This window comes from Candoia aspera, chromosome 1, assembly GCF_035149785.1.
Source record: "Candoia aspera isolate rCanAsp1 chromosome 1, rCanAsp1.hap2, whole genome shotgun sequence".
In the NCBI taxonomy this organism is placed as follows: Eukaryota; Metazoa; Chordata; class Lepidosauria; order Squamata; family Boidae; genus Candoia; species Candoia aspera.
Window position 1 is genome coordinate 266,611,570 of NC_086153.1, and position 25,367 is coordinate 266,636,936.

At 38.3% G+C, this 25,367-nt stretch overlaps 1 protein-coding gene across 1 annotated transcript in view; it reads right to left on the bottom strand.

Moving 5' to 3' along the window:
- LRRC4C (leucine rich repeat containing 4C) overlaps positions 1-23,229 on the bottom strand; it is a 143,240-nt gene extending 120,011 nt beyond the window's left edge. Inside the window, exon 1 of the mRNA XM_063289628.1 lies at positions 23,166-23,229. The gene's annotated coding sequence lies outside the window, so the exon portion shown is untranslated. The remainder of the gene's footprint in view (positions 1-23,165) is intronic.
- Positions 23,230-25,367: the final 2,138 nt, after the last annotated feature.

A 25,367-nucleotide genomic window follows, 5' to 3' on the forward strand; every position in this document is an offset into this window, starting at 1 on the left:
AAAATATTGGCAATCTTATTTCTAAAATCACAGGGATTGCATGTGTAATCTTGTACAAGAATACCAGAATCTCACAAGTTTCTGATTGTGAGATTCCAGTGTTGTGAGATCTTGTGAGAACACTGAAATTCTGTCTTGTAGCACTGTGTGCTGATCTGTTATCTTGGGAGAGAATCCACATTTTACTAAAACACAAGAGGCAGCTAATCTCACAGTCCTTAGAGTCCTCTGCTAGGATCCAAACATTAACTATCTATATTTTCCTAATATTATAATATATTGATAGACATTTTTTTTAAAATGAACAGATTTTTGTATAAAAAAAATCACAAATCTATTGGCTGAAGAGTCAAATACACTGTTTTTTAATGTCTGAAATTTCCTTTTCAAAAATAACAGATAAAGGACATAATACAAATATACAGTGCTTTTATGAACTTTCACTTCCTTTTTTAATAGTGGCCAGTGATTTTTTGGTTATGGTGGGGCTTTTTTGGCGCCTTCAAGTCAGTGTTTACTTCTGATGACTGCCTGGAGTACTCGTGCAGTTTTTTTTTTGCAAGTCTTTTGGATGTAGTTTTCCCTTGCCTGCTTCCTAGGGCTGAAGGAGAGTGACTGGCCCAAGGTCACCCAGCTGGCTTTGTGCCTAAGGCTGGACTAGAACTCTTGGCCTCCTGGTTTCTAGCCTGGTGCCTTAACCACTACACCAATTAATTATTAGATATTTTATAGCTCTCAAAGTTACATGAAGATAGATAAACCAATCTACCAAAAAAGTAAAATGGCTAAAAAAACAAAGCAGAAATCTATATACTATTGAAACTCTCATTGTGTTTATCTGTTTGTCTGTTTGTACCCTCAAGTTAGCTCAAACAGTGCATTATAATGCAACAATTTTTGAACCAAGGTACCTAAAATCTGCTAACTTAAAGAATGTGTAAAAAATCTGGGACCCATTACTCCTGTGGAAGTGAAGTTTCCATGATGTTCAGCCCAGTTTTATTTGCAAAGTTGTGGCTATTGCAGCATCCCTGCAGTCATGTGATTGTGATTTTTGACACTCCCTGCCAGCTTCCCACAAGCAAAGTCAGTGGGGAAGCCGGCGGGAAGTCAGAAGTTGCTCCTGCTTCCACTGCTTTTTTGCCTGCCTGTGGTGATTCTGTTGACTTATTATTGAAGTTCATTTGCCACTACAATTATTTTTCTATTTTTTATACATACTGTTCTTAGATGATCATGGGACTGTCCAGCATTGGGGTAAAAAAAAAAAAATGGTCAGCCTAAAATTTAACATTCATTCTGGTCACAGCAGACTGCACTACCTTTCTCTCAAAGGATGACCCAAAAATTATATTTCAAATTAATCGGCAGGTATGGTCCCATATGCCTAATCTGTCTGGTGGTTTGATATGTGAAATATCCTACACCTTATGGGATTAGACTATGGGAAGGCTTAGAAGAGAGAAAGCAGTCCTTCAAACCTGCAACCTCAAAATTGTTTATGAGCTGATGGGTAAGCACTAACAGCTTTAAATGAAAGTCAAAGAAGACCAAAAGCTAGACATCTGGTTTTAGATCAGTGTAATTTCGGGGGTGGAGGGGGGGGAGTGCAGAAGAGATCAACCATAAGCCATTTGTGAGGAGGTGGCATATAAATTCAAAGAACAAAAATAAATATGTAAACGTAAGAACACAAGAAACTAAAGGCAACAGTACTCTGCAGAGAGCAATCAGATCAAAATCTAAGTGCACCACATGATAGCAGTTTGGTCACTGCACTGTGCATTAGCTTCATTTGCCAGATAGGCTTCAAGGGGAACCCTAAGCAAAGTCTGTTGCAGTAGTCCAAATGGAACATAATGACAGAATGAACCATAATGTCTAAATTTCCATTGTTTTTCCAGAAACAATGAACTTGAACTTGCAATCACTTTCAGAACAGGCTGCAACTTAATTTTCAAACTGAAATCCATTCCATCATGTTTTTGCATCTTGTGCTTTTTAAAAAGTATAGGTCAGGCATGCTTTGTTCCACTGTTTCCTAATGCAATGCTAAAAAGAAAACAACAGATTTCTCCAATATGCCATATATTTGTGTATACATTTTCTTAAGGTATGCATTTGAAATTGCAAACTGCATGAACATGTAGAACATAGAGATATCAACACATAACCATGTTGTAGTCTCTAACTTATAGATTATTTACATTAGCTTTGGAAAGTTGCATTAAAATCAGGAATAAAAATGTCATTCTTTCTACTTCCTGCTATAATCACAATATCGTCAACACAATTTCATACCACGGGGTGACAATTACAGGTACTTGTGTCATTTGAATTCCACTCTCAAATGCAATAAACCAATTGAGTGATTCCTACATAGTGCTTTTGCTTGGTTGTTAATTGAAGTGTGGACAACTACCAGAGAGATGAATTTACAGGGGAAAAACAGAATCCCCATATGCATTCCTCAGCCATCCACAGTTCAAGAATCCCACATATCCTCTGTGAGAATTTCATCAAATATTCTACTCTCCTTTCAGATGTCGTTGTTTCTACCAAATTGAACGAGGAGAAAATGTGGGAAGATAAAGTATGACATTGCATCACACTGTATCTACTATATATTTTCATACAAAGCACAAATTGGTGCCTCATAAGATGTTGATGAGGTTAACAACTTGTGAAGAACACAGGAAATCCTTATTAGATATTATACTGCCTGACTTACTCCTGGTACCGAAAGGTTTCAACTGTTGTGAGGCAAAGATAGAAGTACTCTGATTAACGGTACACAGTATTGATGTGGAACAGACTGGGACCTTAAACATTTCAAATTTCAGTTGAGTTATTCATTATTCTTGACCAATCCATGTACTTGTCCTCCTTGGCTTTTTGTAGCACGATTCCTGTCCTCTTCCCTCCTTGCCCCTCTAGGAAATCATAATTCCAACACTCTGTACTGACAAGAATTAAACCATCTCTTCCTTGTGACCCCATAGACTCTAATTCTGTATTATCTTGCTGCTTACAGATTCAGATGCTATTTCTGGCAACTAGGTAGAAGAAGAGCAATATACTATTTACTCTGAGGATACATTCAGAGTATCAGACATGATGTTCTTTCTTATATAGGGAAATGGAAAGTTAATCACAACTTAAAGCTAGAAAAGAGCATCCCTATTTTACCATATCTTTGTTCTTCCTCTTCCTTTTCAGCTGTCCTTTAAACACTGCTGAACACAAGCATGTTTCTGATTAGTTTTTCTCCCAGTTTTTCTCTACACTCATTCAGTTCAGCCAATAAGAATTTAACTGTAGTAAAATAATTCAGCCAAGAATATCAGAGATTGTCCAAATATTCAGGGGAAAAAAAAAAGGTGGGGGGGCAAAGCAAGACAGACCAATGTCAAAGTTTGGGTGAACACTTAAATACACTGCCATAGGCAAAGTTTGCCATACCTGGAAGTATAGAAAATGGTAGAAGAAAATTCTAATCTAGCTTTTTCCATATTATTAATTCTACTGTCATCATTCAGTGATGGCTGGCTGGTGATTTGGACATGTAACTTACAGGTCAGATTAAAAATAGAAAAACCTCGCAGCACACCGAAAAAGGGCATTTAATTTAAAATAGGAATTCCCTCTATCTTTTGGTCTATAGGTAACTGTTCTCTATAAAAGAAAAAGAGAGATCAGATTTGCCAGATAATATACACCAAGTAGGTCAAATATATGCAAAAAGCAAGAGACATGCTAGATCAAAATAAAAAAAAATAAATCAAGAGTTAGAACAGGTAAAAAAAAAAAATCAAGCCGGGGGGGCTCAATTACAAGTTAAAGTTAAGACTTTCAACCTTAAGGCACATTTAAAAAAAAAAAAAGATTTGAGAGAAAAAATATTTTGAACAGGAACAAATGGTTGTCTATACATTGATCTGTTTCTAGATCCATCTTTACATCTAGATCTAGATCTATCTCTTCTCACATCCATAAGTTTGTTCTACCTCAATTCTATTTTAAGAAAAATCAAAGTCTGTAATTAATGTATATTTAAATCAATTTTCTCAGAAAGCATATAATCATGATCATGTTTCTCTTAGAAACAGAACACACATTTCTAATCTTAATCTAAAATAAGTATTTTAAATGCAATTATTGAACCTGGAACTGAATTCTAAAATTTAGACATCTGAAGTTTAAGGAGCTATCTCAAAGGTATTGTCAAGCCCCATTCAATTTACAAAGGCTAAATTGCTTGAGAATACTTATTTTCTAGCCCTTCAGGGAAGGAAAAGATCCCTAATACCTTAAAATGTTCTTAGAAGCTTAATCATCATGTAGCATGTTTATCATAAAATAATGCCACTTTAACTCTTCAGTTTTCATCTGCGCTCTAAAACATGAATCTGTGTTCTAGAATAGCACCACCTCCACACTTTCTTTCCGTAAGGTACTCATTCTTAGGGCATTGCTGAATTCACATATGTGCTTATTAGGAATGAATTATTTCCCAGAGATGAAGATATTCCGATTTCTGTGTTTGCCTGCTGCTTGCCTCATCAAAATTCTTTACTGCACAGGAAGATTGGTTCATTGTTCATACCATAGTATGATTTGGAATGAATATAAATAATTCAGCATGGAAGTAATAAAATAGGCCCTTCCTTTGTGAGGAAGGGGAGAAGATAGAAGGAAGAATTAGCTTTCTGATCCCTTCTGTTCTACGTTTTGGTGATAATTTTATTGTAATGAGAAGTCTAGTTTATTGTATTTAACTATAGTTGGCCAACAATTGCCATGTTTCAAATGTTTAAAGCATGCACTTTTGTTCTTTGGTTTGTTTAAAAAAATACCCAGTAAAGTCAGTAGCTCAAAGAAAAACAGTGATTTAAAAAGTTACTGCCAGTTTTGAACCAGTGACATTTTTCATATCAAGCAAAGATTACAATCACCATGCTACTAGAACAATTTGCTGTTCCAGGCAAATTCCTGCACTTTGATTAGCTGCTGCACACAATGGCAAGAACACTGCCTTGTCTGGGTTAATGGTCCCAGCCTGTAGCTCTGTAATCTCAAAAGTATCATATTGCAAAATCCAGCTTATTTTTTTGGGCTACTGGGAAGCTGGGCGAAACCCTTCTACATCAAATGATAGGAAAAATGATGAAATAGTGAATGTGTTGGTTTGTTTAAAAAAATACCCAGTAAAGTCAGTAGCTCAAAGAAAAACAGTGATTTAAAAAGTTACTGCCAGTTTTGAACCAGTGACATTTTTCATATCAAGCAAAGATTACAATCACCATGCTACTAGAACAAAGTTGCCACACCAGACATTATTTAGCCACAGCTGAGAAAATGCAAGAAAGGAGGGTTGTGTCTGTATGTTTAATTTTAAAGCTGATTCTTGCATCTGCGTACATGTGTGTTTTGATACTTTAACTTTATATACAGTAAACAAGTAAAATTTATATACTGTACAGTGCAAGTGGTCCTTACTTAACGGCCACTTGTTCAGTGACTGTTCAAACTTACAGTGGTGCTGAACGAGTGGTAAGATACGACCAGTCCTCATACAAATGTCGGTCGCAATGTCCCATGATCACATGATTGCCATTTGCGACCTTCTTTGCTGGCTTCCTACAAGCAAAGTCAATGGGGAAACCAGCAGGAGGTCGCAAATGGCAACCATGTGATGTCCTTGCTTAATGACCTATGGTGATTCACTTAATGATGGCATCTGAAAGTGCCAGAATTTCTGTCACTAAGCAGTGAGGTTACATGGTGTTGCACTTTATTACCATGTCGCTTAGTGATGGAAATTCTGGTCCCAATTACTGTCGTTAAGTGAGGACTACCTGTATATAAATTTATATACAGTATATATGTACAGTATATAAATTTAATTCAACTTGGTAGGCATATATGTTTATATTTTAAAACATATATCCCCCCTCCCCTTTAATGCCTTCAAGTCATTGCCTCAAAGGCAATCTGGATTCCTGGAAACTGCAGAGAAAAGTCCATTCTGTTTTCTTGATGCAATTTTTTTGTAAGTGGTTTGCCATGGCCTTCTTCCTAGGTCTGACAGACAGTGTCTCAGGGAAGGGAAAGATGCTACCAAAAAGCCTGAGAGGGGTGAATGTTTTTTTTTTTTTTTAATTAACTTAAAATCCAGCTGCCATCAGCACAGGACAGGAATAGCTTCAGGGCGCTATGCTCTAAGACTGTAGATGTAGGTATTTTGCCCTTTTTTTCCTCTGAAGCTGTTAGTTTTTCTTTATGACTGGACTGATAGCTCCATGACACATTTATTTTGCAGATTTGTAAACCTTTGCAATATCAGTATAACAGTAGTAGCAAAAATAAACATTTATTTTTGTAGTATCATTTTCTTTTCTTCCATTGCATTACAAGGCGGTTGCAAGTAAAGACACTTCCAAAAGTGTCATACCAAGCAAAGATTCACTACGCTACTGGAACAGAGTTGCCACACCAGACATTATTTAGCCTGTCTATGAAGTCATTGAATATAAAAGAAACTCTGGAATTAGCTCACTTCCCAATATAGCATAACAATGTACTGCCTCATTCTAAAATTCCTAATACTTTAATAATTCCCAACTTCAATCAATCAAAGTTCCTTAGTTAATCAAGAGCTAAGTGAAACAATTATGCAAAGCCATAAAATGCAAATTATGATTTCATGTGCTGTTTTCCATCTTGTAACTTCCCAGTGAAAGACAAAGACAAATGGAAAATATAGAATGGAATTACAGATGGTAACAGAGACATATTATATAAGGAAGGTCTAGTAACTTATTTTAATAAAATTAATGTAAGGGGTTTTTTTTCCCTTTAATTTCCCAGACGCCATATTCCAGATGAAAGCAGAGAGGCAAAAGGGTTATGGAATGTTTGGAAGGCTTCTTGGGAGAAAAGAAGACTGTTGATCCTCCTTGAGAAACTTAGTTAGAAATCCATATCAGTAGGCAATCACACCATCTTATTTCTAGAAGGGGACAAAAAATAAATGGCCAATATATTCCTTCAAATTAATTTGTTACCTTCTGCAGTGTTTAAGATAGCATTCACGTTGCAAAATGTAAGACTGCTCAGAAATATGTTTCGTTTTATTCAAGGAGGTAGACTGCTAAGCCAGTGGGCACACGCATAGTGCCTGGTGATGTTTATTAAAAAACAAACAGACAAACTGCACCCACATTTAGATATTAATTCTGAATAGGATAAAGCTGGACAAAGACAAAGAAGGGGGGCACACACCAGCCTTGTACCTGATGTTTCTGAACTTGCTCTGCTGATTGAAATTGTTGACAAGAAACTTCTACTTGGGTTTATTTGAATGTGAATTGGTTGGGAAGTCTGCTTCATCAGACTTCCCATGACACCAAGGGTTCTATTCATGTATTCAATTTAATTTTTTTTTTTTTTTTTGCAGACTTCCCAAAACAGGAAAGGTGGGGATTTTGAGGATTAGCCACACCTGAGTGGGAACCCTGCATGGGGGGGGGGAGGGGCTTTGAGGCAAGTCCCTCCCTCTTCCTTGTATTTCTGTACTCTGTTAAGGGTATAATACACTAGTTTTTGTTTCCTATTCAAGTGTAATGTTTATTCAGTTGTTTTCATCATTTTTGCACAGTAAAATTACTGATTTTGTATTTTTAAAATAATTTTATATTAAGCTTTTTTCTGGCCTTGGTGTCTATTACAGGGTACTTTTCTTCCTTCCTTCCTTCCTTCCTTCCTTCCTTCCTTCCTTCCTTCCTTCCTTCCTTCCTTCCTTCCTTCCTTTCTTTCTTTCTTTCTTTCATTTTGAACAAGTCTATAGTTGGCTTTTGAATGGCATGCTGAAATAAAGAACAAAGGGAAAGGAATGGGCAAAGCTAGGAGAAACAGTAAATGCAATGGAATTGAGGCTACATAAAAATAAATTACATTGATTATAGTTAATATTTTACCCCAAACATAAAAACAAATTAGAGTTTAGAGGTTCTGAGGTCCACAAACAAGACCTGTGGGCAACTTTGCATATGACTTGAGGGCCACAAGTGACCCATCCCTGAGCTATAAGGCAATTTTCCTAAGTCAGTATACAGTAGTAATACAGTATAACATAGAAAGGATATATCCAGACTTCAACATGGCACTGAGTTAATTATATTATATCACATTATTTGTTTGTTTGTTTATTTATTTATTACTCAAATTTAATTACCACCCATCTCCCCCAAAAGAGGGACTCTGGGCAGTTATATTAATATAATCCTAAGTAATATTACAGTGGAACAGAGGATGGTATGGATATCATCCTGAATAAAGGAATTATCCATTGTTACATTAAAAAAAAATGCAGAATTGGAAGTAATTACTGCAAGATACAGAAACACATAGGTAGCATAGGACAAAATACAGTACTAAACTTTCAAACCTGGCAGATGGAAAGATGATACAGAACACATGGACTAAGGGGAATTCAGGACAGTTCCACTGTTTTTAAAATAACAGACACTGAAGCAAAAATCAACCATTTGTTTTAAGACATGACAACATGAAAAGGCTACTGAAACATTGCAGTTTCGTTTTTTTTCCCTTGTCATCTGCTGATATAAACTGATAGGAAGCTGGCCCACCAAACTTACGTTGTTAAGTTGATGTACCATATTGAATGCAACTAATTTATTTTCTCTTTAATAATAGGAATAGATCTCTGCTTACAGGCTTCCCTTCGTTCTGTCTCAATTTTCTTTCTTCGTAGTGATTATAAGATACTTTCCAAATGCAATAACCTATATGTCTGTCTACACCACCATCTTTACCCAGTCATGCCTGCCATTTTGAACCCAGTGACCATTGCTCTGGATGTCCCTGTCTATACCAATATATTTCTATGTGTGTGCATATGTATAGGTGTTGATAAAGAAATGCACATGGAATATAAAGTGGCTACCTATCTGAAGAAAATTATTGGCCAAAACCAAGGCAGTGGGATTTTTTCAGTGTTTAAATTTTCTACAGAGCATTGAACACAGCATGGTTGCATTAATATCATTTTCAGTTCATTCATGCATTTTCCCTCAATGTGTATTGATAAAATATTATTTTAAAAAGCCATCTTAATGTGACTGCACAAAAGGATGCATCAAGACACTTTATTAATGCATTGGAGCATATTGCTCATATAATACTGAGAGTCTGAGACATGGACTACTGGAACTCCCACCCATGATAGTTCCTAAAGAAAACTTTACAATGGAAGGCACTGTCTTTATCAATTGACCATTAGACTGGTTGGGTGAAACAGATCTAATTTTTACGAATTACACTAATTGTATGTAACATGAGTTATCTATGGGAAACATAGAATTGCCACCCTTTTTTTCCTGAAGGATTCCTTGGCTTCTACAAGATGTATGATAATGGAAGAAAAGCAGATCATTCCCCATACCGTATTCATATGCTTGAAATTGCTGCACTGCATCAGTGCTATACATCTCACATGCAGTACTTAGAGGAATAGGAGTAGACATACAAAAGATTAAACTTCACATTAAAGCAGCTGGTTTGTCACTGGTCATGGTTGCTTTAAGCCTTGCTTGCAGCCTGCATGCCACTGGAGGACATGATTTTTTTTTTTTTAAGTTATGAATGTGGAATAGCTTCCTTACAGGGAGACAGGAGAGAGGTGTGGAGAGCAATAAAACACTTGTTGAAGTGTGATTGCTCCTTTGGAACTGAAAGTATGTTCTTGAGAATGAAACTGGAGGGTTATCATGTGTATATGGTCTTCTAGCCCCACTGTTTGTGTTCCTCCCCCAAGTCAATTATGCTCACTGATTCAATACAGGAATCTGCATTCACATATTGTCAGTTTTATTCCATGTCCTCTGGTGGTAAGTCTGCAGAGGTAAAACACATCATGGCCATGTTCTTGGTCAATGGTAAATCAGATTCAGACCAGCTGTTATCCCCCAATAATAGTCAGTAGCCTCTCAGATCAATAAATAGCACATGGCAAGAGTTTACCAGAACTGGAGTTCACATTTCATTAAACAGCACTATCTTTTTGGGAGACCCAGTCTGGTGTAGTGGTTAAGGCATCAGGTTAGAAACCAGGAGACTGTCCCACCTTACTCACAAATCCATCTGGGTGACCTTGGGCCAGTCACTCTCTCTCAGCCCTAGGAAGGAGGCAATGGCGAATCACTTCCAAAATCTCTGCTGCTTGGAGTATATAGCTACAGTATATAGAAAGGAAAGAAACTTGGAAAATATTTTGTAGTTTTCTCTCTTTCCATGTTCAAGTTAATAATAACTGAAATCTTCCAACCACAAGGAAGATTGAGGTGAGCCTATAGCAAAAGCAAATAGGTCATGGTCTTATAATTTCATGACTTAACACTCACAAAATTATAGCATGAAAATGCAAAAATCTGCAAACACTGGTAACAAAAATCAAGGAGCACAGTGAAATGGGACTAAAATTAAATATAAGGAAGACCAAACTCATTAGTAGTTCTACAACAAGTAGGACAACCAGCCTTAGAATTGACAGTGAAGATATCACAGTGATGGCTAGCTTCTGCCTTTTAGGATCAACCATCAACAGTAAAGGAACAAGCAGTCAAGAAATATGCAGGTATTGCAGCTATGAAGGCCTTGGGAAAGCTATTCAAATGCTGTGATGTGTCTACTGTATACCTACAAAGATCAGGATTGTGCAAGCCATCATATTCCCTGTGACACTACAGAAGCAAAAGTTGGGCTTTGAAGAAGCGGGATAGGAAGAATACTGACACTTTTGAACTTTGGTGTTGGGGAAGAGTCCTGAGAATGCTGTGGACATCCAAGAAAATAAATCAATGGATCATCGTACAAATCAACCCAAAATTCTCACTCAAGGCACAAATGATCAAGCTCAAATTGTCCTACTTTGGACGCATTATGTGAAGACCCAGCTCTCTGGAGAAGGCTCTAATACTGGGAAAGATGGAAGGAAAGAGAAGAGGATGACCTGCAGTAAGATGGATGAACTCAGTTACAGTGCTGATGGGCCCTGCTTTATGCAGATGATGCGGTCATACTCTCTAGGACTCCTATAGGTCTCAAGAGAGCTTTGACATCCTTGGCTCAATATTGTATTAATAATCAGTTAGAAATAAATTATCAGAAAACAAAGATAATGACCTTTGCTAAAAGGCTGAATTTTCGCTCCTGGAATATAAATGGGCACAGAATAGAGCAAGTGTCTAGCTTCAAATACCTAGGGGTAGTTGTGCATGCCACTGGATCTAGGAAACCTCACTTTGATTATGCAGCTGATTCCAGACAAAAATCAGCCAATGCCATTTTAAAGTTTTTCCAGAGTAAAGGAGGACACCATATTCTAGCAGCTCTTAAGCTCTTCCAGGAGAAGACATTAGCCCAGCAACTCTACGGGTCCTGTGTTGGTGCTCCAACTTCAAGCATTACACCTCTGGAAAGAGTGCAGTCAAAATTTATTAGAGCAGTACTCCAAATGCCCAAATGTGTGTCAAATGCTCATCTTCGATTGGAAGTTGGCATAATAAAAGTTGAGGCAAGAGTGTGTCTAGCTTCCCTGAACCTTTGGCTAAAACTCAAGCATTATCCCCAAGGTTTAGCACCACTCATTTTTCAAGATTACTTCCAATCCTTTTGGTTAAAGGATATTGAATTTAGTCTTGCAAAGCTAGGATTTTCCACAGATTTAATTATTAGGATGGATTATGAACAGGCAAAATTGACCCTGAAGCAAAGGATAAAGGACATGGAGAGACAAAGGGACCCACAGAAGGCTCCTCATTTCCTGTCTCCAGAGCATAATAAATATATTGTCAATACTGCTAACTACCTTACTCAACTCGAAATTCCTAGCCATTGGAAAGCTTTCTCCCTAGCTCGAAGCCATGCACTCCCTTCTGCAGTCTTGGAAGGCAGATACAAAAAATCCCAAAATCCCAAATAGGGTGGTGCCCTTGTAACAATGGAGAGATAGAAACCACAGACCACGTGCTTCTCCATTGTCCTTTTTATAAAGAGCTCAGGAGTAAATTAATGATCAATAAATATCCTAGGTGGAAAGATATAGATTATATGCAAGTGTTACTTATAGACGAAGATCCAACTGTCACGGCGCAAGTAGCTAGATTCTGCACAGCCGCTATGAAGATACGTCAGATTATGATTGGAAAAATGTAGTAATGTATCCCTGGTAATAACTTTAAGTGGTCTATATATCATATTTTATATATGATATTTTACTCTTTTTATTACTCTTTTTAATATTTTACATATATTTTTATAGACACATATTTGATAGTATATTAGTCATGATAACATAAATTAATAAGATTGTTTTTAAATTTGATTAAGGGGCTCATTTACCTTGTGATCTAAACATATTTTAACATTTAATTGGAATTTGTAAATTCAAATTTAAAATAATTTTAAATTAGATGGTTTATATTTTAAGGCTAATGTGTATATCTTTATAGAATTGTATCTTGTACTGGTCAGTGACTGTAATAAAATTGAACTGGTGATGGGTGCAGTGTTGGAAGACCTGAAAGACTGGCTGAGGGACAGACAGTCATGGAGAAAATCTATGTGGTCACTAAGGCTCAACAACAACTTGATGGCACATAATCAATCAACACTCACAGACCCTTGATAAAACAAACAAATCAGACAAAGAAAATCAACACTAATTGCATTGCTGCATATCTTTAGATGACAGCATTGTATCATATACTAGTAATGTTCTACTCTTTCAGAAATTATCATAGCAATTCCACAAGGAGAAAGAGGGGAATTCAAGGGAAACTACATTATCTACTACAAACTATATATACAAATACATTACTGGATATACTGAATGTGGGCAGGCAGATTTTTAAAAATAGCCTTTTATGTTTACCAATTTTTTTTTTCTTCTAACACAAAAGAAATAGGTCAATAGTTTAGGAATTTGGAGACCATGTTCTGGGGATTCTGCTTGGATAGGGGAACTTGCCTATTCATAAAATCACTGGGCCAGTGAGCAGTTAAAAAATACTCATACAGCAGAAGCTAAACTGGTGAAGTCACTCCTATCACCCTAACTAACCTCCCAGGATGTTACCCAGCAGATGGCCTTTTGTTCTGTTTGCTTTCAGGGCATGTAGGTGCACATCAAAACAAAATACTGGACTACATTCATCACCATTTTTATTTGCTAAGAATGTCTACATGTCCAGAGAGTCCCTTGAAAATGATGCAGCATGTCAGCATTCCACTTTTTTTTAATTATAATAATCCTTAAAAGCAATAAAGTCAGATGAAGCAGAGAGACTGGCAAATACAGGCATACTGGTGTCCATGGGCTAAGTCTTCCAAATCTGGGCTGCAAAAGTCTAGGTGATTATGAGATGTCAGCAAAGATAGGCTTTAACATAGACTCTTTGCTTCTGTCTAATGGTTTTACAATCCAGGTATGTTAATTAAAACAGCTGATTGCCAATCAGAATTCAAGTGTGGGAAATACAATGGTTGTAGTCTTCTCATAGCCTCATGGAAGTTTAGGGAATCAGATTTTCTCTCCTTCTGCCTTTAAACCTTCCCAAGGAAAACAGGACTGTGTGTATTAAATTTGTTTTAAGACTTTTAAGGTACTCCTGTTACTAAAACTGGTAGTACAATATACATGGTCCACCAGTGTTATCTGTTCCTTTTGCTCCAAAGTTCCTATTTTTAGCTCCCCCTGTTCTTCCATGTCTGATTTTATCATGGAGAATTCTTTACCTAAGCCATACAAGGCTATGGTATACATAATATATATCTCAATTGACCCCAGGGAACAACGCAAACATGAGTTCTAAAACATATCCACTATGTATAGAAAAGTATGGTATGAAAAGCATGTATTTTTGTTATATCTATGAACAGTTATTTCTTTCACTGTGTTTTTCAGAAGTATTTTGAAGTACTTGTTTTGTGTGCATGAGGGGAGGAGACAATAGTTTAACATGGGGTGGTAATTAGCAAAATACATATTTTATTGTTAATGTACATGCCAGATTTAGTTATAGGTTTTGTATGTATGTGTTGTATGTATTGTTCTACACATACATAGTTTTGTATGTATAAAATGAATGTTACAGATTAAGAATAGCCTTGATTTTCCAAAGCCAGAAACCTGGAAATACCACCCATTGTGCTGAAAAATAGAAAAAACTGCAGGTCTATAAAGTTGTTGTTGCTAATTATTCTATTCTTCCTGCATACAGTTTATATCTGGAAATGTAATTACCTAAAGGAATATATGTTCGTGCACACTCTAGAATACTCATTCCAAGATCCTAAAAATGAATTTTATGAACCATTATTTCCTTATGCTGTGCATAAAGCTATATCAGATTTCAGAATATACTAGAAGCTACTTATTTATTATAATTTTATTCTGTCCTTACCCAAAAGAACAAGTCACCTCTTTTTATCTTCTCAAAAACTCTGTGAAATACATTAAAATGAGCGACAGAGACTTCCCCAAGGTAAACCGGTAAAAGAACAGATGTTTACAGGGAACCTTCTAAAATAAGACTAAATAATCAGGAGTATTAAATGCTGATCAATGAAATTAAATTTACAGCCAGATCCTGACCATATTATAATTATTGTTTGCACTGGAGTTCACTACCAATTGTGTATTCTTAGGTCTGCAGATGTAAAGATTCATCCATACCCAGGACTTCCCTCCCAGATGACTCAAAGAGATATACATATCTACAATACGTAAACTTCTGAATGTTGTATGTTTTTATGTCTAATGTGTTGCATTCAACAGAACATCCAATTTGTACAGTGGAACTATGTTTGATAATTTTCTTTTATATTCACTTCTGCCATTTGTAAACTTGTGGGGAATAGTTACAATAGAAAAAGTGGATATTCTGCAGAATGCAGAATTAAAGAACATGGAAGGAATCTTTGGCTTGAAAATAGAATAGTCAGCACTGGCTGAATATCAGTCACAGGGATCTCACAAAACAGATCTGGGGAACATCAGCAACCTGGCAAGATGTTGCAAGTATTTCCCCAGAATTACAAGAGAAGGAATCAAAATGTATAAGCATGCAAATAATTTAAATCATGAGAAAGATTATTAACTGTCACCTATAGGACAGTTGAGAGCCAGTTTGGGGTAGTGGTTAAGGCAGTGGGCTAGAAACTGGGAGACTGTGGGTTCTAGTCCTGCTTTGGGCACAAAGCCAACTGGTTGACCTAGGAAGAAGGCTAGGGCAAACCACTTTCAAAAAACCTTGCCAACAAAATTGCAGGAACTTGTCCAGGCAGTCTCTGAGAATCAGACATGATTGACATACATATAAACATACACATGCACATATACATATATATGACAATTGGCATTTGGTTGTGGGTATTCTCCTCTATTGAACATAAGAAGTATATAAGGATACAACATCTCTTCCTAAGTTCAGATTCAGGTCTACTCTAAAGTTAGCGGTATGGATAATGAAACATCAATATGTATTTATTGTCTCACGTGGCTCTATCCAGAAGTCATTTGACCAATAGTCTAAAAGAGCGACTTGTTGCAAAAAACCCAGCTCACAGGACACCTTCAGATCAAGCGTAAAATTCTTGCAGCAATGAAGAGGAATAGGCAACAAGTCATTGAATTCAATATATTTCTTCAACATTTGAGATAATTTTATAGAATGAAATCTGTTTGTTGTGGATGTCTGGCCTTCTTATTTCTACCATTCTTTGCAGTTCATAAAAAAAAAAGTTTTATCGCACAGCTAATGAAACGATTCCCTCTGCACAGGATGTACTTTTTTTTTCCATCTAGGGTGCTCAAAATAACAGAGGGGAAATTGGCTATCTAAGTTCCATTCACTTACTTGAATCTCTTCATAACTTAAAAAAGTAATACAAATTTAAAATATGGTTGTATGTACAATCTTTCTTCTGCGTCCCAAAGCAACTTGGATTAAGTATTAGAGACATGTAGTGCTTTGGATTGGATTCCAAAAAGGTTGCTTGGAGCATACAGAGGCACCTAATACCTGTCTGCAGAACTTTAACACTTCTTTGTGATTCTGGGAAAAGATGTAGCTACTTTAAAGAGTTGCAGACAGATGCAACATGCACTGGAACATATGTCTGGAACTGAATCTGAAGTACTAGGCAAGGCAATCTTTATTTATTTTTAGTATTTATACTAACACCAAATTGTATCCTGGTGCTTCTTTGCTAACACCAAGGTGAAAAAATAGAAAAGCCAGCTATTTTTTAAAAAGTTGTAACAATATTGTAAAATTGACATTGCATTATAAGCAGCTGACACAACCAAAATAGTATGCAGTTCAAGAATATTTGTACTTATTCTTTACCTAGATCTGTCCACATTCAATAAGAATCCAGGTGAGAAAGACCATAGATCTTCTGAACATTAGCAGCTATGTATAAAAGGTCATTTTGTTAGTTTCAGCTTTGTTTTCTTCCCAACCCATCTGCCAAATTCCACACAAGTGCTGAAGGTATGAAAATACTATCCACCATTGCAATTTATTTACTTAAACAATTAAATGATTTATATAGTCACCCATCTCATGGTAATCACTCTGATTATTAACTACTGGGAGTCTACAGCATGTTGTTGAGTTGAGATGTTGTTTGGAATTTAATATATTTGTATATGCAATACAATCTTTTCACTACACAGCCCCTTTCAAAATCTTTTATGAACATCTGATCTTTGATTCATACTGTGTACTACACATACGGACGCGGTGGCGCTGCGGGTTAAACCGCTGAGCTGCCAAGCTTGCCGATCGGAAGGTCGGGGGTTCGAATCTGCATGACGGGGTGAGCTCCTGTTACTAGTCCCAGCTCCTGCCAACCTAGCAGTTCAAAAACATGCAAATGTGAGTAGATTAGTAGGTACCGCTTCGGCGGGCAGGTAATGGCGTTCCGTGCAGTCATGCCAGCCACATGACCACGGAAGTGTCTACGGACAAACGCTGGCTCTTCGGCTTTGAAACGGAGATGAGCACCGCCCCCTAGAGTTGGACACGACTGGACTTAATGTCAAGGGAAACCTTCACCTTCACCACTATACATACATGTATACTGTACACAAATACATACACACTAAAGCCTGTAACATACTAGTCAGTTTTCTGCAGGAGGAAAATGTGGCTGTTTCCTTAAAGATCATCTGAAAGATAGTCAAGTTGCAATCAGAAAAAGGACAGTGCAGAAAAGAAAGGAACAAATCTATGACTTAGCTGCAATTGTTTGTGTACATTACTGCAGTATCTTACTGAAACAGAATAATTTTGAACCTCTATTCAAGAAAAAGTAGTCATGCCTCATTACAAAGATTGAGGTCTAAATAATAAATATCAGGAGAATTCTTTTAATTATCCCTTTGTATGATTTGGCAGCATCATTGCTAAGATTATCACTGCAACAGATTGCATGCAGGTCAATGGTATATTTATGCTTTCCAACCTAGCATGCATGAGGCAAACTGACTTTCATGGACCACCTGATGTCACTTTCCCCAAGAGTCACTCATTGACATGACAGGGGAATTAATGAGTCATTGCATCTCATCTAAAGTGATGACCCCACTGATTGCATAACTCACGAAGCAGCTCCAAGACTCAATATGGTTGAATGCAGGCAAGCTATTTTGCCTGGGTGAGAAGCTCCTCTTGGTGAGGTTACTCCTATTTCTAATGAACTGATTAAAATGAACTTCTTCTGATGCACTTTTGTGGAAAGCTCAGGCAAGAGATACTGAATGACACATGAGATGACCCAGAACTATTTTTATGCTTAATAAAACTGGGAGAAAACCTTTCCTATCTTGGTTAGGCTTTAGGAAGTAAAATTTCCTACTTCCTAAAAGTGAAGCTGCATGAATCCTGCTGTTCCAGGAAAAAAATACTGAAGGATTCATTAGTTCAATAGTTATGGCCATGGCTCTGCATCTCTGTATTTTTCAAAACTTGACTTGTTGGTTTAATTTTTTTTTTCTAACTATAATTATAGATTACAGATTAAAGCTAGGAAATAGATCCTCCCTTTTTAAAAAAAAAATCTGTTTTATAAAATCCACAGTCATTTATTGCAGCCTGTTGTACTTGATTTAATAAATGTAAATAACTTTCCCATATTCCAGGTCAAGCATGACAGAGGTTTCCTTTGGCTTGCAGAATCACAAGTTAAGGATCTTTAAGTGATTATCAATTACCAGGAATCTGTTTATGATTCTGACTGGCATTTTAGTTTGCCCAGAAACCATTCTTCCAAAGAAGTCCCAGAAATGAACTTCAGGTCAAGTAGACTTAATGCTATTTCTGATTGTTTAACAACAGCTGTATTTCATCTGCCTGGAAATATTCAATTAACATATCACCACTACTCCAAATATTGTAATATGTTCAATATTTTAACAGTAGGAAAGTGTCTTCTGCCCCACATCTCTCACAAACCCCATTTAGTGTTGCAGGATATTAGGAGGCTGGGATATGCATATCAAATAAACAAGAAACAGCAGATTGTTTTCTCTCTTTCATCTCTTTCAATCAAATTCTATGGACATTATTTTTGCTGGGAACCATGTTATAAAAGAACAAAGAGCAAGGAGAAGGAGAATAAACCTTTCTAGATTGGGGGCAGGAGGAACCATGCAACTTCCATCTTGAAGTATCACTATGGCAACATTTAAACAATGCACAGAAAATTATGCACATTTCTGTATTTGATTCCTTGGATACCAGATATAAATGACCTCTCTCTTTCTTGGTTTGTGATGTACATGCGTGTACTTAATGCAAAATGTGTTTTCTCTTTTCTTTAGCTGTAATAATATTCTTCCTTCTTTGCTTTAATCAACGTAAATAGGTAGTATCTTATGCAGTACATTTGCCATTTCACCAGTTAACCACAAACAGTTAAGCCAACTCACAGGCATCATTACTGGAGAGTAGAAAAAACAGCTTAGAAATGTTCCAACAAGAAGCTGAATCTTTCTGCTCTGCATGGAGAGTTAAAATTGTTATGCAGTCCAAATATGAAAATCTACTAGTCAATTGATTTAAAAAAATGTTTTGCAAATCTTTGACCCATCAGGGAAAGTCAACAGTTATATACTACTGCATTTCTTTTGGAAGACTGTTTATATCATAGTCTAGCATGATATCTCTCAACCTCTTGCCAAATGAAATAAATCCTGTTTAAAGAGAAACTGGTTTGCCCACATTAAAGCATCTATTGCTATAAATCATGGCTTGCACAAACTTCACAGAATGAAGATTCCTATGGCTAGAAAATCAGCATCACTATCAATTCATAGTTTTAATGAATAGGCTACCCTCAATATCCCTTTGGCAAAAAGGTATTCACTCTAAAATTCTCTTGCAAAATTTTCTACTATTTAATAGCTTTACTAATAGTCCAAAACTTTCAATAACTAAGAGTACTCTGTAGACACGTTAATCCTTCCTAGCCATCCTTGATGAAGCAGAGCTTGTTGAGAAGTGACTTATTTCATAACTTTCTGCAACTCATTTCATATTTTAAAATAGGAAGAGGGGATGCCTTGATAAAAATCAACTGACAATCATCACACCCCTAATCATCCACATTCACAGCAGTATATTGTATTATGTACACCTTCTGTTTCCCTACTGTCCCTTCTTACAGCATTGAATTAGGCCAGTCTTTAATGCCAGTCATGTTTCATCTAAACGTATTGATGTAATTAATTTGTTCACAATTTCTTCCAATAGTCTAAAGTACCAAAACATAGATACTTAAATAATATACCTATTAATATAGAAAAGAGTGAGAAATAGAGAGGAGGAGAGAAGGAGAGGAATAGAAACTTTGCAAGGCATCATCTATGCTGCTCTAATGTAGTTCTTTTAATAAGATAAAGGCTACATCCCATCCTGTAGGGACCTGTATATCTTAACATCATGAGAGTGTTGCCTCAGTAAGAAGTATTTTGAATAATTAACCATCTGATTGCTAAGAATAATTTTCTTTTTTAGATTAGCTAATTTGAGATGCTATTAAAACCAAACATCCTAAATGAAACAAACCTTTTACAGCCAATACTTGTTCCTTTTCACTGGCAATTCATGCATTTTATACCCAAAATTGTTCTCTATTCACAAACTCCTGGCTGTCACTTTCCTAGCTGCCTGATGGTAATTACAGAATTGCTTACCCTTTTATCCTGAAAAAATTGGAAGGCATCTTGGCTAAATATCAGATGCTGATGAATGTTGCACTTATATTCTGACACAAGCAATAGAAAACAGTTAGCCAGATAAAATGCCTATCCTCGCCACAATGGAAACAACACCGCACATTCAAAATAGGACACAAAAACAAAAACAAAGGTTCTTAAGTATATTTTCAGTGCTACTGGCATTACTCATAAACAGCACCGGTGTACACCTCTGAATGATAAAGTCCCTCCTATCACAACAGAAGAGAGTGCTGAACTCCAATCGGATCCACATGTTCTCAGCTCCCATGCCAAGCAGGTTTAGCATCTCTGGAAGTCCACATCCACCATCACAGCTCCACACAGCAGAGAGATTTACTCTTGTTTTATGTTTGGTTCATAAAGATTCTCCCCCCGCCCCCAAATAAAATAAAATGAAATAACTGTAGTGGCATTTCAATGGATAAGTAGCCTTGCAGTGTATTTGACCCAGGATGATGGCACTGTTCTCCTGCCAAATAGCAAGGTGGCTTTGCCAATGAACTCTGATTTATCAGATCATAGCAGAGTGATTCTGGGGCAAGAGGACTGCTTTTTTTCCCCCTTTAAAAACACAGTTTTTTCCTTCTCCATCTTAGTTCAGGACATGTCTAACACAAGCACAATATCCATGTTCTATCACTGTGGATGCAAGGATAGCCCATAACTGGGCAGAAATTTATGCAGGGGACCACTGGAGTCAGTGGGGGCCAAGTAAGGTTTGTTTTGTTTTAAAAGATCCCCAAAATAATGGCATGTGTTCCAAAAAGAAACTATGATCATTAATTTGTTTGACTGATTCAATTAAGAGAGTTATGAAATAAAGAGATTTTGTTTTTGCTGAATACTTTGCTATGAAAGCATTGCATAGTTAGGAATCCTTGTGTGTGTGTGTGTCCCTGAGAAGGTGGCTCAAAGGTTTACTGTATTTTAAGTACCTAACACTTATGAGGCATGGCCCAAACCAATATAGTAAAACTTTTATAAACAGACGTTTTAATTATCTTTTTTTCTCATAGGTTAATGAAACTATATCTCAGAAATATTGATGCTGTTGGATTGACAGGATATCAGACAAGTTCAGAAGTCATGCCTAAATGACATAAAGGGGAAAAACTGATCAAATGCTCATCCTCCAATAAGATTGTAACTGGAGAAAATCCTGGACAGGGGATATAAAAAGACATTTTCCAGTTGTTAGCTGTGAAGGTTTTGCTTTTATAGAAAAGCAGATCTCTCCATTTTGATGAAGTATGTTGATATATATATATATATATATATATATATATATATATAGAGAGAGAGAGAGAGAGAGAGAGATTTTGGTTATCAGCCCATGGATGCAAGATCAGGAGAGCCACATGTGAGAAGGAAAATACATTTAGCAGGTAAATACTTATTTATTTATAGATAAATAAATAAATAAATAAATGCCCATAAGGAGATATTCCAATGAAAAAAAGCAATTAGTTACAGGAATAACTTCAAAAATACCTTGTCCTCCATTAAAAATACATTCTGTTCTGTATCTACATGCTACATCTTTACATTTATACTTTATTAAATGTTCAGCTTTTGGAACAGGAAGTCCCTATAATTAATAAGGCAAAATGACCAGCTATCAACTTTCTGAGTGGTCAGAACTTTTCAGATCCATTTTTCCAACCTATGAAATGGCTGCAATTACAGGCTGTTTTTGTCCATCCACTGAACTACTTGAGCCTGATCTGTTGAGCAAACTCAACCCCTATTGTTAGTTGATGGTTCAATGTGTTGTGTGGATGCAAAAAAAAGAAGGGTTAATTGAATAAATGATGCTCCAAGTAACCATGGGTAAGCATGTTGTACAAACAGATCCAGAGTTCCTCAAAATGTTACAGGAGTAGAGTGAGGAATGTAATGTGCAATCTTACTTCTTTAGTGAACATGCACAGGACCAATGTTACTCTCTCATTTTAAACCCAAGCATTAAGACCACTGCATCCAGTGTAAATGGATCACCTAAAAACAGTAAGATATACCAATAACATTTAAGACAGTGTCATGTCTGAAGACCCACACAGTTTGTAATTTACTTTACTCACTGCCAAAGACATACTCTGGGGGAACTGAGAGGATTTACCATCAAGTCATAGTAGAGTAAGAGCTCTAGGAGACATTTGAGGAAAAATCTCCCTTGCATGCCTTCTTTGGATACAGATGGCCAAGTCTGTGCCAGCCTCCCAGAAGCATCCTTTCTCCAGTTTGCCTGACTATCATAGTTCCTTCCCCAAGAAAGATCTCCTCAGATGGTAACATTCCCATCATTTCCATTTCTTCCCCTTCCCCTACTTGACTCTCCGCACACCAAACTCCTTTGGCTGGCCTGCCAAACCTAGTGCCTTCCAGATACACTGGGCTGCTACTCCTATTACTTCCTACCCCCAGCCACCATGCATGGTCATGATGCCTGTAGATGATGGGAATTGTAAACCACTGTAGTTTGGGGTTGGAGGAGACTGTTATGCAATGGTGATGAGTTTGGCAGCCCTGGGCCAGCTGGTAAATCAAGCATTAGGGTGCCACATACTGCAGGAGTATGACAGGCACTGCTTTACTAGGGAAGGAATGGAAAGGACAGCTACAGAACCAAGGTATCTGCAAGGTTTAGCCAAAGGGTGATTCCTTCCTTCCCTCCACCTCCCTCCCCACTGTTGGTGTCAGATACCATTTTAGGTTATTCTTCAGTCTCTCCTGGCTCTCAAATGAATAAATAAATCACTGCTCAAACTCCATCACCTTTTTTAAAAGGGCAGGCATCAAGACACAAGGGGAAAAAAATGAATATGGCACTCACTGTATTTGAAATTGCCCAGGAGCAAAAGAAGAATATCCAGAATGAAATTCCGAAGAAGAAGAGGAAGAAGAAAAAGAAGGTGGGGGGGGGCGATGAAAAGAAAAAAAAATTAAATTAAAAAAAAAAAAAAAAACAGGCACCACCACCACCGAGGGCAAAACTACATCATTTCGGCAACAGATCCAATTTGATGGGAGGAAAAAAAGATAGGAAATTAAATATCCATCTGCAATTTTCCATCTAGTTCGGTCCAAAAGAGCTCCAAGCCGGCTGCTTCCCCTCCCAGCTTCCTTTACACGATACTTCTCTTCCCTTGCTTCCTCGCTCCCCTCCCCGGCCGTCGCTCTTAGGACGTGGCTGTTTTCAAATGTCCCTGCGTGTATCAACTTCTTTCTTCATCAGGGGACAAACGGACGGGGCGGGGGCCAGGAGGCTTCGGAAAAAGACAAGAAGGGGAAAACAAAAAACAAAAACAACCAGTTCGACGGAAAGAGTCTTTCTCTGTTGAGAAACTTTTCATTCCTGCCTGGATCTTCTCCTGAGGTGTTCGATCCTTTGCCTTGCCTTCTCTCCGATACTTAACCCTTTTGAATCCCCGAAGGAGAGAAGGTTTTGCCGATTATTCTTTTTTCTAGCCTCCCGCAAGGACCCCCAGGCCGTCCCTTTAGGGCGATCTCTCCTCTTTTGGGTCTCTCCGCTAAGATCCAGCTGGAGCCAGGGAAGACTCTTCGGCTCCTTTCTTCTTTGCCGCACGCTCAATTCTCCGATCCATGTGCTTCCACCACAGATCGGGGGTTCCCGTCATCTCGATGCTCTTACTCCCCCCTCTTCTCGCCAGCCGGGCGCGCAGCCTCTTACATTATTTTTTCCCGAACCAACTTTAGGGTTCTTTCGCCCTCCTCCCCGCCGATTCAAGGATCTGATTAGATTTCCAATCACAACCCAGTGCGCAATCGGATTTTTGATTTCAGCCAGGAGCCAGCAAGCCCAACTCTCCACGATACTATATCCCTTCGCCTTCCTTCCAACTCCTCTGCGTTTTTCAGAGCCTCACATCAAATGGAGAGAGACGCCGAGGCTAACAGTGGCGGCGGCGGGCGCGAGCTTGGAGAGGGGGGTGCGGGGGAGGGGGAGGAGAATGAGCGAGCGAGCAAACAAGGTTCCCACTAGCTGTCAAAAACCAAGCCGTCATTTTTCGAAACACCTGAAGTGGGCGGCTTTCACCCACCTCTTCCCGCGCAGCCCTCGCTGAATTTTCCACCTTTCTTCCTCATCAAAATCCTCCCGGCGTTCAAAACTCCCCCGGCGGAATCCGCCGATCTCCCTTGGGAGGCGCGATTCGTCCGGCTCGCCGCGAACTTTGCCAGCCGGGGACTTCCCCTCCTCTTCATTTCGCCTTCCTCTCCATTTTTGCTGCCAGCCTGCTGGAGGGCCGCATCGAGAAGGGGTGCTGGAGGGGAAAACGTGTTCTCTGGAATACTCAAAAGAAGCTAAAGTGGGAGATGGCGAAGCAGCCGGTGAGGGGGGAGGGGGTGTATTCCCCCAACCGTCTTTTTCCCAGCAGCCGCGAATCCGCTTAGCGACCCTCCGATCTACAAGTTGGATACCGTCCCCGCCGGCTCCCCTCTTCCTCCTCCCCAGGCCAGCCCCCTTCCCCTCCTCAGTGGCACATTCCGAGGGAGTCGGCCGCCGCGGGGCTTCTTTGACACCGCCAGCCTTCGCGCAGCTGCGGCTCCCTTCCTCCGCGGCCGTCAGCTTCGGTTTGAACTCTTCCGCCCGCAGGGGTGAGGAGAGGGGACAGATAAATAAATAATCCGCTTTCGAGCAGCTGCTGCGGAGGGTAGCGCTCCTTTCTCGCGCTCTTTTTCTCTTTCCGCTATCGCCCCGCGAGACAGGCGAGCTGCCCCGGGCCGCTCTTTTTACCTACACACTTTCCAACAGTCGTTTTTTCTCCCCCGCCACACTCACACTCCCACTCCCACAGCTCCCCCCCCCCCTCCGGCTTGCGAGCAGTAAAATACAATTACTCAATTACCTCCCATCATCTTAGCACTGATTGGTCAATTGCATTAACACTTGATGTTAAGAGAAAGGCGCTTCTGCAGTGGGACGCTGCTGCCACCCAGCGGACAGTTAGGAAACGCGTTGGCCATGTGAACCTCAGGAAATTTCCGAGCAGCGAAGGCGGAATCGGAAAAGAAG